This window comes from Camarhynchus parvulus, chromosome 1A, assembly GCF_901933205.1.
Source record: "Camarhynchus parvulus chromosome 1A, STF_HiC, whole genome shotgun sequence".
Lineage (NCBI taxonomy): Eukaryota > Metazoa > Chordata > Aves > Passeriformes > Thraupidae > Camarhynchus > Camarhynchus parvulus.
The window spans coordinates 21736186-21753510 of record NC_044586.1 but is presented as its reverse complement, the minus strand read 5'-3'; positions in this window follow the sequence as shown (position 1 = coordinate 21753510).

Sequence of the window (17325 nt, the reverse complement as noted above, 5' to 3'; positions counted from 1 at the left end):
CTGTCCTCAGTGATGAAACAGAGATGTGCAGTTCCCTTACACTGGAGGACATTGCAAAAGCAGAGATTCCTGTTTAAGTGGTGGGAGATAGGGTTTGAGAGAATTTGTCCAGAAGCCACAGCATGACCCCAGACAAACCCAGCTCTCTTGTCCTCCTACTTCAGTGGAACCAGCTGTTTGCCTTCCTGGGACTTTTCACTGCCCACCCCATGCATCTGGTGAATTCTCCCAGGAGGCATCATCATTAAGTGTCAATGTGAGAATGAACAGAGAGCTGTTAATTGGCTTGCTTGTAAAAATAGCTTGGTTTCAGCTGGCAGGGGAGGTTGGACCCTGCATCTTGAGTGCCCAGCCCTGAATTTGGGTAAAGTTGTGGGGGGAGTGTGTCTGTGAGACCTAGTTCCAGATACAGCCCTGGGCAGAGTCAGATTTGCCTCCTGCTGCAGCTCAGCTTGACCAGAAGCTTCTAGTGATGGACAGAACTGCCCAGGTGCTGATGTACAGCAGGGATGGGACCCCCAGTCTCCACAGATGGCAGAAAGCTGCAGCAGGGCAGGGTTTAAGAACCTCCTGCCCCTTGCCGTAGATCCTGGATAAGGTCAGCCCTGATAACTGACCTGTGTGAGATAAAACTCCCACTCGGCTGTGAAGCAGCAAGTAGCAAGGTTATGACAGCTTCCTTCCTGCTTGTGAGAGACAGTTTCCCCTCACTCATACACGTGCCCCTTTAGCTGCTCTCCCAAGTCCCACACAGGAATTCCACGCAGGGGAGAGGAAGCTGCAGCATACCCCCAAACCTTTTTAGCAGCATGTGCTACCTGATGGATACTATGGCAAATCCACTCTGTAGCTTTCTCAAACCTGTAGTAAATGCTTTCAGGGAAGTGACTCCAGCATGTGACAAAAGGCAAAGTGCTCTTTTGAGGCAGTTGCACACCTGAAATGGAGAAATGAGCATTGAAATACATGAAGTGTGCCTTCCAGCTGAGGACAAAATGAGACAAGCTGTGGGGGTATTGTCTCCCAAGGCAGATGAAGTTAATCTGGGGGGGCATTTGCAAGTGGGAAAGGGTGAGGGGCTGCCTCAGGAAGAGCGAGTTAAAATCTGTGGAAAAAAAAAAAAAGGGGTGCAAAAAGCAGGTGGGAGTTCACACCTCAAGGGATCAAGGCTGGGGTGTTTATATCAGCCCATCTTGCCTGGATTTTATTCTGGTGATGAACGTGTTCTGAAAACAAACAGAACGTTGAGGAAGAAACTTGTGGAGCAAATGACTGTTTTTTTGGTTGCTAAGCCATCTGTTCTGCTCCAGCAGCACACTGAGGGCTCCGTGCGTGTGTTTCTGTGGGGGTGGCTGGTGCTGGCTGGCGTGGCAGGAGGGAGTGCGGGGCGGAGGGGAGGATGTGTGTGTGCTGGGGAACTCGAATGCTTCGAGCAAATTTGCTTGGGAGGGGAGGAGGGAAGTTGGCTGTGACAGTGTATGCAAACATATGTGGCAGAGGCCAAGCCTGGGAGCGTCTGTGTGTGGCTGTGCCTTCTGTGCCACACTGCGAGGCGTGGGCGTGTGGCCGGGGCTCCTGGAGCACGGTGGGGTTTGCATCAGTGTTGTAAATACATCAGGGTAAGGAACCACAGCTGCACAGCTCTGCAGCTGTGCACTGCACACCTGCCCGCAGTGGGGGCAAAGCTGTGTCTGTGTGTCCAGGAGGGGCTGTGAAGTGACACTCACAGAGAACATGTGCAGGTGGGCAACAGCCACAAGCGACCCAGGAGGCCAAGGAGGTGAGGTGGAGGTGGAGCCACTGGGAGACGATGGGTGGGACACTCTGTGAGCGACGTGGCTGAAGTGCAGAAAGAGATGAAGCCCATGCGTGTGGAGTTTATGGCCAGCCCATCACTGTGCAGCAACCCAGCTCTCCTGTCCTTATGCCTGTCCATCCCACGGCAGCCTCCTCCCCTTCTGCCTTGCAGCCTCATTTGTTTTGCAGTGATGAAGGATGATAAATGCATATTGATTATCTTGAACCAAGATCATCTATCCCCACACCCTTTCCCACCCCTGCCCTCATTCTCATCCTTCCCCTCTCCTTGCCAGAGGAGACGGGGTTGCCATAGCAGCTGACAACTTGCACTCTCCTACCTCTCCGGAGGACAGGCAGCAGCAGTAAAAAAGACGAGTTGTAGGAAGAAACCCATGGCCTGTTTGTGTTCCTTTCTCCTGGGAAAGGCAGCTGGGATGCCTTTGGTAACCTGCTGAGGCTGGTGGCTCCCTCAGAGCACCCAGTTGCTGTGCTGGGGCAGGGCTGCTACAGTACTGGGTGTGCATGGTGCTCCTCACCCAACCAGTCGTGTCCAGCTGCTGGGTTGGATTTCATGGTGTCCCTTCTGAAAGCTAAACTGTGCCACCACAGCACTGAATACAGAATGGGTCTCAGACTGCTGCAAGCTGGCAGTGCAGACATCCTCCACACTGAATCCTACCTCTCCAGGCATCTCATGTCACTCAGACACGCTGCTGCGCTGCAGGAGCACACAGGGCAGCAGGTTCCACCCCAGAAGTTGCTGCATTAAAAAGTGAGCTGAATGTCTGCTCTAAGCAGCACCATTTAGAGAATGCACTCAATTGATAGCAGAAAGAGAGCTGTTTGTACAACAGTTGGTATCTGAAAAGATGACATTCCATTTTGAGGATAATATTTTATAGTTATGTGTTTTTAAGCATTTGTCCCTTAGGACAAAATTCTAGATCTTTGGCTTTTTCAGGGTAGATCTTTATTACATTTTTACTGTGTGATTATGTCCTGATGCACCTTCTTACAAACATTTCGGTGGCCTTATTTGTGTGACTTAGGGCCTTTATAAAGGATATTTTCCCCCTCCAAAACCACAGACCCCACAACCTCCCATCCCCAACAAAAAATCCACCAAGATATTTGCTCTGCCTGTGGGGCAAACCACATCCCACAGACATAGAATTAGATTTGGAAGAAGGCAGTAGGAGAAGAAAATAAGTGAGGTCTGCTGACAGTGACAGGAGGGGAAAATGGAAAAATAGTTTGGAAGAAGGAAAGGCATGAGAAGCAGAGGGAGGTGAGGCGTGCAATGTGATGGGTTCTTTGTTTAAATGGAAAGTGCAATAATCTCTCCATATTTAGGTGGTGTTTGAGAGAACCTGTTTGGGATTTATTAGAAAATAAAAATGCCCTAATTGAAAGTGAGTAGAGACAATTTGTATTAATAATGGTAGAAATCATCAAATAATGGAATTGCTCAAAATCTATTAGTTTGTTCCATGCAGTGAGAGGAACGGGTTGATTATCTCGCAATAGGAAATGTTAAAAGGAGAGCCCAGTCTGCTGGTCCTCTATGCAGATTAAATACATAATTTATTGAAGCAATTTATTTTCTGTTGGGAAAAGGGGGAAAAATGGAAAAATATGATAAGAGCTGCAATCAAGTCTTGGATTCTTAATTTGAAGACCTACCTCTTATCTGCCTTTTTTCAGTCATTAGGAAAAAATTGCTCATTCCTTCATTGGGTTTAAAGCTGCAGGAGCAGAGAGGGTGGCTAGGGAAAAAAATAAGATCTCATGAGGGGGCCTGTTATTCACCTCTTGAGTTTTATATTATTGACAGCAGTTGCTTCAAATCCAAGGCAAATCAACCTTGGGCTGTCTGGAGTGGCAATAGGTAGAGCTTAGAGGTCAGCTCTGAGGTGTTGCCTGTCTAATCCTTCCTGAGGACTAAAGGAACATGTTGCTAAACTAGAGGTTAATTCAGAGCTGCTTAATTCATTCATTCTGTCTGTCTGTCTCTGGGCTACTCTGGCCTTTAAAAACCAGAGTGAAAGAATGACAAATTACTTTAGTTTTCACAGTTACAGTCCCTTCCAATCAAAGGGAATTGAAGTGCCTAAAGAGGAATTAGGCACTCACAGAATCACAGAATGTGCTGATCCTGAACATCAAGTCCAACTCCTGGCCCTGCACAGGACACCCCAAGAGTCACACTGTGTACCTGAGAGCATTGTCCAAATGCTTCTTGAACTCTGTCAGGCTGTGCTGTGACCCCTTTCCTGGGGAGCTGCTCCAATGCCCCATCTCCTTCTGGGTGAAGAACCTTGGGAGAGGAAAATTTTTGGTCTGTCCCAGGGGACTTGAGCATACCCATATGCAGAAGAAGCAGTTCCAGAATTTTTGCAATCCTAGGGATTTTTCTGTTTGGTTCCTGAACACCATGTTGATAGGAGGCATTGCAAATACTATCTCATGCTCCTAAGATAAATAGCTGGATTCTGCCTTTAAAAACAGTAGACAGGGTAGAATGAAGACCTTGAATTGCAATTTCAAATATTTTAAGAAAGCTATCTTTGGATTCAAGATGAACTTAGTGCAGCAAAGACCATGGCTAAGAGCCTTGTCTATAGAAATCCATTACATCCTGTAGAGAGGATGAAAGCCATTAGAGAAGGCATAAAGATAAAAACTAGAGGTGTGGTTGGAGTAGATCTAAAGCAGGGGAGACAAAACTAAATGTACACTGCTTAGAGAGTTGTGCTGGGTGGAAGTTTGTGGTGTGGGTCAGAGGTGGGATCTTAGTCCCAGCCTGAGCCACAAAGCAAGGCTAGGGCCCATGACGAGAGACAGCCTAGAGCTGCCGTGGTACTGGGGCAGGGATGGAGCTGCCAAAGCACTCTCTGTTCTGCCAAGAAATTTCTGTGTGAGATACTGATTTTTCACACCTGTGCTTTGCTATGGAATTCTTTCTAAATAAGAATAGCTTTGAAAGACTTTGTCTAGCTGCTTATTTCGTGTGTGCAGCTTCCAATCAGCTCTTCTTCTGTGGCTATTATCCTTCAGACATCTGTGCATGCTTGGTACCTTAACACATATTCATTTCTTCTCTTCATTTTTACCTCTTTCTTTTACCTCTGATCTGCATAGGGACAAGGTGACAATGTCCTCTGCCTGTAAGGAGGAAATTTTTATTTCCTCTATTTCCTACTGTTAGAACTCCCTAATATATCCTAATGAAGTAGGTCTCAGACAAAAACATCTCCCCATATTCAAGAAAACACAGTCTTCTTTTCCAACTTCCTAGCATGGCTGCAAACTCTTCCACCATCTGCCCAGCATCTTTCTAAACAGGGGTCACTCAAGCATATTTGTCCATTCTAGTACTTGCCTAGGTGCACTGATGGACAGCTGCTTTGGTTCATACTCAGCCAAATACAACAGTTGAGACCAAGAAATTAAAAGGCTTAGGCTTGTCTTTCTGAAAAAGATTCTTCCATCATGAATTTATTTAAAATGGGACAATCAAAGTGGTAAAAATAACTCACTCATACTTTTAAGAGCAGACCAGATTACTGGGGGAGTAGATTGAGCAGCTCTGTCAGCTGCAATTTTTTTTTCCTTTGGATTCAGTAGTCACACAGCTTCCTATAAGTATGCACAGATAAACTGGGCATGTATAAATCTCTTCATCACAAACACAGGCTCAAATGTAATGGTGTAACTGCTGCCCACCTACCCGCAGTGACACTTGCAGTGACCAACACACCCAGGGCATGGCATTCAGTGGTGTTAAACAGGGTCAGGGCCCTAAGTGCACTAATGAGCCTTACCTGCTCTGCTGTGGCTTCCACTCACACCTCCTCTGCCCAGGCCACAGAGGTCTATTTCAGCTCATGCCAAGGCACCCACTGCTGGGGCACTGTAGTTGTGTGGCTCCTGAATGGATTTGAGGTCTGCTTCATCCTCGTGGTTTATTGGAGTTCATCAATAGTTCTTGTTGCTGCCACCACCCCTAGGTTACTGCCCTACCCATGCTTATGTTACTCTTGGCTCCTGATCCATCCTTTTGCATGGACTGTTGTTCAGCCTGGAGAAGAGAAGGCTCCAGGGATGCCTTATTGCAGCCTGTCAGCACCAAAGCAGAGACTACAAGAGACCTCTAGAGGGACTTCTACAAGGGAGTGTAGTGGTAGGACAAGGGGGAATGGTGAGAAACTGAAAGATCTTCATCAGATACTAGGAAGAATTCCTCTACTGTGAGCATGGTGAGGCACTGGAACAGGTTGCCCAGAGAAAGCTGTGGCTGCCTCATCCCCAGCAGTGTTCAAGACCAGGCTGGAAAGGACTCTGAGCAATCCACTCAGGTCTAGTGGAAAATGTCCCTGCCCATGGAAGAGGGGTTGGAATTTAGTGATCTATAAGCTCCCTTCCAACCCAATCCATTCTATATTTTTATAGTTCTGTGATTCTGTTTTTGGGCGCTCAGTAGCCCAAGCTAGTGGAGGCATGACAGGGGTGGCTTTGACAACTCATTTTCACAGTGCCTCAAAACCAAATCTTGGCAGAGGATTCTGCTGACTCCTGCAACGCAGCCAGGAGGGAATGCCAGCATTTGTATTTCAAACTTCCTTCTTCCTTTTGCTCCTTTTAGTGCTTCCTATCTGTTTCTTGGAGGCAGAAGAAAGGAAGTTTTGCCTTCTGTCCTTTTCTAGGTATGTGTTTGGGTATTGGTCCATGTGCATTGCATGGAGACATGCTTTCCTCAAGATACAAAAATCCTTGAAAATGAGCAGAGTAAAAGATGGAACTGACGGATTTGTTGAACAAGGGGGTTGGACTGAGATGACAGATGTTGTCAGTACTGGGAAGAGCAGTCAGGCTGGGCTGGGGAGACAAAAGGAGGGATAGCAGGGCTGAGGCTAGGGATCAGGGATGGAACAGTCCATGTATCTTAACTAATGCTCTCTGGCAGAGTAGCAGTGCTAATGGATATTAAAAGTGTCAGCTTCAAGATTTAGCAAAATGGTACCTCTCCTGATGCATCTCATCCTGGCACAGAGAGCCCAGAGCAGAGGAAAAACTAGGGCCAGCAGGCTGTATGCACTGAGTGCAGGGTTGCCCTTCCCTCTTGTGAGGGACCTTACTCCTGTGACTCCACACCTCATGATGACAATCCTGTGCTGTTTGCTAACAGCCTGCCTGTTTCTGGGTGGGGAACCATTGTCCAGCACCCACACAGACCTGCTCCCCTCCTCTGTGCCCAGAGGTGCTTTCCCTTGAGAAGAACAGAGGGAGACATGTCCATCCCTCCAAGGGAAGGAGGAAGCTTGTGTGTGGAGCCATCTCCCCTGGCAGAAGTGGCTGGATGCTGGCTGAGCCCTGCTGGGTATTTCCAGCCTGTTCTGGTGGCAGCACCATCCTCAGTCAGGTATGACTTGCCTCTCTGCTCTGTGGCAGAACTCAGGAAAAATGACACTGTCATCCCCAGCCCTTGGAGACTGTCTGTGGAGAGGTGGTGTGTGTAAGGGATTTACCTGCCTTTCCTCACTGAGCAGATGGGAAATCACTGCACATGGGATACCTCAAGGAAAAAGGGAAAGAAAAGAGCTTTCAGGAAGAGGTAGAGCAATGCAGCCTTTGCTGTTTCCATGCACTGCCCTTAATCTGCTCTGCTGTTCCCTTGTATCTGTGGTGGGTCTGGTTTTTTCAGCACAGAAATGGTGGCAACTTGTGTCTGACTTGGGTGCTGGGAGGGAAGGCTAATGTAGGGTTAAGTATGATGCCCTGACCCTTTCCTGCTCATAGGTTCCATTACGATTTGTTAGACTGTGAAGCAATGTCCTGTTTTATCTATCCCAGTTCCTCCCAGGTGTAACAATGCTTTCCCCCTTCCCCTCTCCCTGCCTCCTGCTGAGAGCTGTCCATCAATCTCAGACGGTCAGCAAGGCCGTAGTCTGATAGGTGAAGTTCAAAAGATGCCTCTCAGCCCTGGGGACAGTTGGGCCATCCCAGTGTCATTTGTCCCCTGAGCCTCCCTCCTCCTACCTGGTTGGTAGCTCACCTACCCCTTCCCTCCCCCTTTCCCTGAGCTTAAAAAGACACGGGACCATGCGGTCAGGATTCGGTTGGAGCTGTCGCAACATTCAGAGGCCTGCGTGCCCAGGAATAAACTCTGGATTATGACCCCCTAGCCGGATCCGTCTCCTTTTCCTCTTTGCCTTGCCTAGAGCTTCTTCATCAGAGTTCGAGCCTGAGTTCTGTTGCCTGGACTTGTTCCAAGAGCCAGCTGCAACATCCAGCTAACCAAAGGTATCACTGAGGTGAAACACCACGGCTGCCGCCTTTGGTCAGGCAGTGAGGGCCAGACAAGCCCAGGCATGTTCCACCCGGTAATATTGGGATTTTATTCCAATACCCATTTATCCATACTCCTGCCTTGCCCTCCAGAGTGCTGAAGAAATGGAGTTCTGTCCTTCTGCTGCTTAGCAGACTCAGCCTGGCCTCACGGAGTTGGCCTCCATGTCCCTCTCAGGTTTCCCTTGGCTGCATTCTGCTTTGATCCATCTTTTCCTAAAGTGGCTGACTGCCACGCTGCCAGCACTGGAGATGGAAGACCTTGTTACCCAGCCAGCAGGGAGCATTGCCCCTGGGGCACACGAGTCGTCAGTGACCCAAGTAATGCAGGTTTTTCACAAGCTTACTCACAGCTGAAGAGCAAGCCCTCAGGTCCCTTCCTGCCTTCCTCTGGGCTAGAAAAGAACAATGTGCATAGAAATGTCTCGCAACTTTCCTGTGCTAATATCCACTGTGTCAGAGGTAATCACCCTAAAACCTCCAAATTAGTAAATTATTGCCACTGACAAATCTTCCTTTATTTAACTCACATCTCTTTCACTTCCAGTCAGGCTCTTCTGCACCTGAGCTGCACCCCAAAGTCAGCTCTGTGTGACAGAGACCACAGCAATGCCTGAGGTCTTCTGAGCAAAAACACGGACAGTGAGGCAGGAGCAGGTGCACTATCTGGGTTTCTCCTCTATCATGCAAACCCTCACACTAGCTTTTTTCTCCTGATGCATCAGGCTCTCAGGCATTTGCCTTGTGTGTTCCCCTGTGCAAAGTCTGGGTCTCACCAGGACACTTGGGTGGCTGTGAGTTGGTCAGGAAGGAGGGAGGAAGGGAGCCCAGGCTTCCCCTGCCCTCCCCCCTTCAGGGCAGCTGCAGAGCTGGGCAGGTAGCACAATCCACCTGGGACTGTAGCACACAGACTTGGAGTCCCAGGCAAGATGGATGGAGGGCTCACTCTTGCATCCACCTGTATTTCTCATCTTTTCTTCCCTCTAGGTATTAGAGCCTGAACAGGGGAAGGAGGCAAGGGATTAAGGTCTTTGCAACAGTAGGGAAACAGCTTTGCTAAGTGTTTGTCCTTCAGAAGGCATTTGACCTCCTCATCTCCTCCAGGGCAGAGGATTGAACAAGATGAACTCTCTTGGATGCTTTGCAGAGGAGAGGCAGATCCAACTGAGCAAATCCCAGATTCCAGATTACAAAGTGGATTTTTACAAAGGGAATATACCTTGTGGGAAGTGGTGCATATATCCCCTCTAAATGCCCACCACCCTCCTTGTGCTCTCCTGGCTGCAAATCCTTGCACAATCCCAGTGCTTGTCCTCTGACAGCCCCATCTCCTGGCTACCCTTCCTCCCAGATCCCTGTCCACATCTTACTTATTCTGAAGGCATCCTTCCCCCAAACCATTCCCAACTGTTTCCCTGGAGCATCCCTCTCCCTAGTTTTCCTCCATGCCCTTCATTCTTGTCCCATCTGACACTTGACCTCTCTCTTCCCAAGTGTCCTTTCCATATACAGCTGACCCCCTTCCCAGAAACTCTCTTTCTCCTCTTCCTAGGAACCAATCCTGCCCTCTCTCCTTTGCTGATGATGTATTCCCACCGATAAATGATGCCTGGCACGCTCCTAAAAGGAGCAGGTGAAGAAGCCAACATGCCTATAAGACCTGTGTGGTGCCAAGGAATAAAGTCCCCCCTTCTTCCTGTACAGACAGACATTCTTCTAAAGCCTCATGGCTGGGACACGCACTGCAGGTGCAGGGAGAGGGGCTGGAGCAACAAGAAGGTATTGAGAGCATCCCTGACAAGGTGACATGCTGAGATGGTTTAGGTATTCTGGTCACAGCAGCATGCAAAATCCCATTATGGCTTTACTATGGTGAGTTTAACACACTGAGCCTTCATCGTGCCAGCTGCCCCTGCCAGGCATCTCTGGAATTCACAGCAACAAGTCTGCAATCTCTCAGCAATTCCTGTCTCATAGGAGCAGCCTGTCTGCCCTGAGGAGGGAAATGTACAACAGCTCCCAAGCCTGCCTAGAGGACAGAGGCTTTCCTCTTCTCCTTTTTCCCTCATAGCAATGCCCCCCTGGATTTGCAGAGGGTTCCCAGTGCCCCATGGATTCACCTGCAGTTCTGGCTGCTCAGGCCAACAAGCGTGGCTCTGAAGGGTGTGAGAGAAATGTCACCATGGGGCAAGATAAACATTGACCTTTCCTTGAAAAAAACCACAAACCAGACCAAAACACAAAGGTATTTCTGTGTGTGATTGCAAAGGACTAAGCAGAGCTGCACGTGGTGCAGAGAAATTTGGTGCAGGGGAACATAGGAGGGCAAACACTTGGGGAGATGTAAGGACACACCTAACAGCAGGAGTAGAGCTGTCTGATGAAAGCAGTGCATGGAAATGATACAGATTCTCACCATTTTGTTCTAAGCATCCTAAAAATTAATAATTTCCTTAAAGCCCCAGCACCTGGAATCAAGGTAATGGAAAGATAATTTCAATTCTGAGACCAAATATGAAAAGGAATGAGGGAAGCCAGATTCTTTCTCTTCTCCAGACAAACAAATACTCCCAAGATATGACTAGTCAAAATTGAAATAAAATCTTGGGATTTTTTTAACAGTTCAGTCTTACGTTTGTGGAAGTTGATGATACTTTGATCTAAATTGGGAAGATGATGGCCAAATGGTAAATGGATATAACGAAGTACTGTAGTGGAAAAAGAATGTGTGCATATGTGCATGTGTTCATAGAATGCTTTGGTTTGAAAGAGACCTTTAAAGATCATCTTCCATTACACCATGTTGCTGAAAGCTCCCTCCAGCCTGGCCTTGAGCAATCCTGGTGATGGGGCATCCCCATCTCTGGGCAGCCTGTTCCAGTCTCTCATCACCCCCGTCACAAGAAGTTTCTTCCTTACATCCAGTCTAAATCTGCCCTCTTTCAGTTTAAATCTGCCACCTGCAAAGAGCCCACTGGATGGCTCATGGTGCGTCAAGTGCACCGCTCAGCTCAGTGTCATCCCCACCTGCTGACACTGCACTCAATGCCCCTCTCTCTGACATTAATGAAGATATTAATTAATGTGGGTCCCAGGACAGGGAAAGCACTCAATACTGTCTATGACTGGTTGACTGCTGGTGGTCCACACCCCTCATTGTGTTGCCTACCATGACCTGAATTCTAACTGCATTCTAACAGAGTAGAGGCACCACTGCAGGGGCACCAAGCTGTGAGGTGTGCAGCTGTGCATGTTTGAGCTTTAGGGTCAGCTGACATTCCCAGGAACCTGGCAGATGTGCATTTCTTCCCCACAGCACGTGGCTCTGAGCTGCCTGCTCCCCTCTGTCCCTTTCTACTGGCTCCCTTGAAGTCTCTCTAGCTTTTCTCTGTGCAAAGCACACTTTCTTCTGCTGAATGCCCTCTGGAGAGGGGACCAAGCAGGCCATTAGCTCCTGGATATTGAAATCACAGCTCCAGGTGCAACTGCTGAGGAAAGTGGAATGATGCAGCAAGGAAAACAGAGTTTTACACAAGAGAGCCCATGTGCTCTGTGATAATGACTTCAGACTTGCCAACCCTCCCTTTTTTCCCCCTCCCTTCTCTTTCCTGTCCTCTAACCATGCAGTTTATTCTGGGTCTATTATTGGCTCCCACTTTTGGGGTTTTTTTCCCCATCCTACCTATATTCACTCAATGCCAAGCACAATACCACGAGAAGAAGGGGATATCTCTGATGAAAATTCTGAGGATTTTCTCCCACCTAGGCACAAAAAATTCACAGGATCCTTTCCATGCAGAAAGTGAAAATGTGCAGAACTGTCTCTGTCCCTCTCCCTCCACTGAGGGCTGGAATTTGGGGTGTTTTTCTCAGTCAGAAGGCAGCAGGCAACAGGCAAATCACTGTTATCTGCGTGTCTTCCTTTTCAGGGAGGGCTGAGTGTCTTTTTCATTTAGGTAATAACAGGCTTTTGGCAGCACCTCCAGAGCAAACCCAAGCTGCAGGTGAGCAGCAGGAGCAGAAGAGTTTGGCTGAGGTTTAACAGTTCACATTCCACTGGATAATAGGGGGTTTTCCCAGAGCTCTGCCAAGGCAGGCTCGGGCTGTCCAGGGAGCAGGAGGGCAGGAGAGGCAGCATCAGGAAAAACAGGGATTTGTTAAGGCAAGTTTATGGAGAGGGATGAGCAAAGCCCAGAAAGCAGAAGGTACCCTGGGAAAGAGAAGCCAGATGCAGAAGTGAGGTGAAAGGATTAGAGCAGAGAGAAGATAAAGGAAGAAAATGGAGGATTCTGGAAAGCAGCATAAATTTGGACAAAGCAGAGAACAGTCAAAATTTCTGATGATGACAGAAAGACCCCCAAATAGTATTTTTTGAGGAAACAAAATATTTCTCTGCACACTTTATGCCATTTTGGAGGAAGGGTCAATTACAAGCTCCGAGAAATTCCTGACTGTTATGTGAGATTTCACACAATTGCAAGCGTTTATATTTCTCTCCCTTTTATTTTCTCTCCCATGTTGCAATAGAAGATAAATGAGAGAGCACACACACAAAAAAACCTCCCAACAAACAAAAAAGCAAACAACCAAATCCAACAAAACCAAAAGCAAACACCCAGGCTCAAACTCAGCCATGTGTTGTTTGTTAATATATTCAGACTATTTCAAGGTGTCTCTCCCTTGAAAACAAGTCAATTTTAAAACCTCAGTTTTTCCATCTCTCCAAAAAAGGGTTGAATACAGTTTTCCATGTTCACAATGCACATGTGCCTCCCATGTGCTGCTGGATGGTGATACCATTGTGAACTCTTGCCCCACTGGGAGGTCTGTGACCCCCAAAGGAGGCTCTGACTTACCTGTGAATGTGATCCCAATCAGATGGGGCTTCACTGTCACTCAGAAGCTTGCTGACTAGCAATAAATATTCATAGAACTGATTAGATGTTAATTGCACAAATCACCAGCTCTTCAGCCAACTCCAGGAACCTTGCTGCCACCCACCACAGTTAAAGAGGCAGCAGAAAATGTCTCTTCTGTAGGTCCCTTAAGGTTAATCTGGTAGCTCCGATGGAGGTTAAATGTGCCACCCTGCCATGTCCCTTAACACAGCCACAGCAGAGCTTCCCTGGTTCTGCCCCAGGTGAAGGGCTGTGCTCCTGCTAGTGCAGCCCCCAGGGGCAGGAGCCCAGAGACATCTCTGCAGCTGTCCTGCCCCCCTCTCCCCACACACTGCTTGCTGTCCAAGCCCTCAGGGGTTGCCCTTCCCTGCTCCTCTGTCATCCCTGTTCTTCCCATCCAGACAGTTTTGCCAGGTTCCTTCAGCAAGGTACAGGAGCAAAGCATGCTGTGCCGGCAGGACATATGGGCCTGTCCCTGCACAGCCTGTGCCTTTGAGGGCCCATATGTGATGGCCACCTTGCACCATCCCCACTGTCTCCCTGAGGTGTTGGGCTGGCACCTCTAGTGACACGACTGTCCCCACGGCAGAGGACAGCTGTCAGACACGAGGTGTCCCCACGTGGGGTGGCACAGCATCTGTGGCAGAGGCTGCAGGCTGCTCAGAGGGTGTTTGTACCCTGCATCCTCGTGATGTTTGTGCTGCCCCTGCTCTGGAGCTGAGGTGGAAGCCCTGTTCTTGTCACTGCCAGCCCTTCCTCAGTGATGACCCATGGAGGCCCAGACTCCCCCAGCCTCCCTTGTGCATTCCTTGCACCCCTCTGCCCTGCCATGCACAGCCTCCTTGAACTTGGCCCACCAGCACCAGCCTCCAGCAGCAAACTGCTGTCTGTGCACAGGCTCACACACGTGGGAAGGTGATAACCTGGGACAGGCAACATTCATCTTCATTGCAGAGAGGCAGCAGGATTGGAAATGGCATGGCAAGATGAGACTGCTGCATGCCCCTGTCACAGGCACTTAGAGCACAGACACTGCAGATGTGACAGCAGTGACACTCCAAGAAATCCTGGCCAGGTCTCAACCCCTGTCTGCCTGGGCTTCCTCCAGCCCCCCAGATGAGCCCTCTGCCAGGCTGGAGGCAGAACTGATCCAGAGCAAGGTGCAGCAGAGAGGCCACGGTGCCTTAAAGAGCCATCCAGCTCTCTGTCTTTGTGCTTTGGCCTTTTTGTGTGAAATGCACACTCAAAACAAAAAAAATTAAGAAGGAAGAAGTACCTCAGTACCTCTGCCTCAGTGGGTCCCCCACCCTCAGGTACTGAATTGTTTTCTAACCACCAAACATAAGTGATGGGAGACAGTAGGAACTGCTCCTGTTGGGCTCACAAATCTGACTGCACCATTCCAACCAGCTCCAATACAGTGGGGCTGTGCTTCTTTCCATACAAAAGCCTGGCTCCCATCCCTCTGAGGCCATTGCAGTAGCCTTTCCAATCCTATGGATTTGTGGTACAAGCTGACAGAACTGTTGTCCCCTCTTGGTGTCAATCCCTGCACTGCTGTGGAGGGGTGAGGCACAAGTGCTCACACTGAGGGAGTTAAAAGGCTGGCAGTCCTGGTGCATATAACCCTGTTTAGCTGACAGAAAACAGCTCCTTGGTTTTCCTGGTGTGCTGAAGGCTGTGTGATGCACAGCTGAGCAGTTTCAGGCCTGACAAGAATAGTGTCTCTAATGGGTGCTCTCACCTTGCCACTGAACACCATCCCGGCCAACTTGGATTCAGTCTTGCCTCCATTTGCTCCTGAGCCCCCATCACCAAGAGCATTCAGCCCCTGGCAAGGACAGGTTCAGCTGATGTCCTTTGATCACTCTCACTCCATAATTCAGTCCAATGGGCCTCCCTTTGTACGCTGTCTTACCCCTCCACCTCAGAGGTTTTCTCTACCTAAGCTGTACTGCAGGAGGCTGCTGCCTCTCCTCTCAGCTGCTCCATCTCCGTCAGTGCAAACAATTTCTAGAATGCCTTTTAAAAATGTATTAGCCTTCCAAAAAGGAGCTGATAAACAGGGGATAGGAGGACAGGAAGGAGCAGGGAAGAGGCAGGATGCAGCAATGTGGTATATTCCACACATCTGCACTATTCTCCTCCCAGATCCTTTATGAAAATAGATGGCCATTTATTATGAAAAAGAATGGCTGGGTGTGTGCAGGAATCCTTAGGCAGGCAGGGAATAAGTGTCAGTCTTCTGCGTGTATGTCTGTGTGAGCCACACATGCTGGCTATGGGGAAGAGAAATACCTCTACCATGCAGATAGCAATCTGTCAGACTGAGCACCTGAGGGGCTCAGGGTGTGTGTGTCTGTGTGTCTGTACCTGTGTGAGCTGCTGCAGCTGCCCTCAGCACACAGAATGTGTGATGGAGGTCAGCAACCTGTTCCCTGGTGATGCCATTCAAGTTGCACAAGTCATTCCTCTCACAAATTTCTAAGGACTCCAAGAGACTCTATCAAAGCACACAGACATGAGTGGGGGGTCAGTTTTAGAGACCTGTCCCCAGACACTCAGGCCAACACCAGACACATGGGTACTCAGCAGCCATGAGGTCAGGCCACCTCTCAGAGAGAGCACTTGTTGCACTGTTGGTGGGCAACACCATGTGCCATTGTGTTCATGGCACTGAGGAGACCAGGGCATCACATAGCAAGGAGTTTAGAAATGCATTTTCTCCACTGGAGCCAAGGAAAGGCAATGGAAACTCAAATTTGCTGTCTCCCTGCCTCAGTTTCTAGGAGAAACAAAACATGGAAAACATGGTCCAACCCTTCCTGACTCTTGTGGTTAGCTTGACAGATGGAAGTTACACAATTGCCTGTCTCTGTGCATTGTTTTGCCTCTCTCGAATTGTACTTCCCACCCTGTAACCCCTGGGAGTAATTTTTCTCTGCAGTGTGGGTATTTAGGGGAAGCAGGGAAGAGACATATGCAGCCTGAAGAGAATTGGAAGGGCTGGGGATGAGGAGGAATGAGGAAGAGCTTGGATAGACCCGACTGCCATAGGAATGATCCAGGTAAACTGTAGGGAGCGCTTAGCCTGCATTCCCACACCAAACACCAGATAATTATGGGTAGAATAGAGACTCCAGAACTACATTTTGATGGCTTTGGTCACACAGAGTATAAGCCTGAAAAGCACTAGAACAGACATTTCTCACTCCAATCCTGGGCTCTGGGGCATCTCTCACCAACCAAATGCATATTTGTACTTCTCTTACATATATGGGAGATGTTGCCAAGACAAGGGGCCATATTCTGCCTTCTCTTCCACCTCTGGACATGAGCCTGCCTCTGCACTGAACCCAAAGCAGGAGTGACTGTGTGTGTGCAAGCACGTGTGCTCCAGAGCAGTGGGCAGCAAACTCACTCTGTATCACATCAGCAACAAAGAGATTCAGTGCAGGAGACATTTGCAGGCATGAGCAGAAGAAAACCTTCACGCTCCTTCTCCAGGGTGAGCGCGTGCTTCAGCTCTGAGATACGCTCCCTGCCTCTTGAAATTAATTCAGCATTCCTGAGGCTTGGGCAAAAAGAAGTGGAATGAATAATCGGGCTCTGCTGGCCTTGCTGCAGATTGCCTGGTAGATACAGCCCTCTGCAGGAAGGAAAAAGCCAAGAGACTGCAGCAGTGCTCAGGCTGCTCTGCTGGGCACAGGAACATGATACTCTCATCTCACATCCTCGGACTTTATCATGAAAATGACCACGTTACCCTCAGTTTTGGGCTTGTTTTAACCTCTTTTATTTCTCTCTTTACACAAGAGACAAAACCCCCCAGGCTCCAGATGATACCATTGTATGAAGATGGGAATGAACGCCTCTGTGTGTGTGTGCTTGCTGGTGGGGAGGTAGGTGTATGTACCTCCATTTTTTCATGCCGTCTGACTGCAAAACTTTCAGATACAAAACCCAGGCCTCTGAGCTGCTCAAGGAACCAGCCTTTGTCAGGCAGCCATCAGCCAGGAGGAGAGACAGAGTTTGGGTTTCTTCCCTAAGGAAATCTTTAGTGGTCCCTGAGTCTCAAAAAAGAGAAACAAAACACCCAGAGCTGCTTTCCTGGTCCCACAGCATCTCTGTGCTCAGTTAGCCCTTACATTGAATAGGGATTCAGTTATCTTTAACTTTTTAACATTTATGGCACAGTTACAGAGCAGGGACTTCCCAGGATTACAGCCCTCACTACAGGCTTTAGGAAGGGGGAGAGAGGGATTTCTTCTGAACTGAG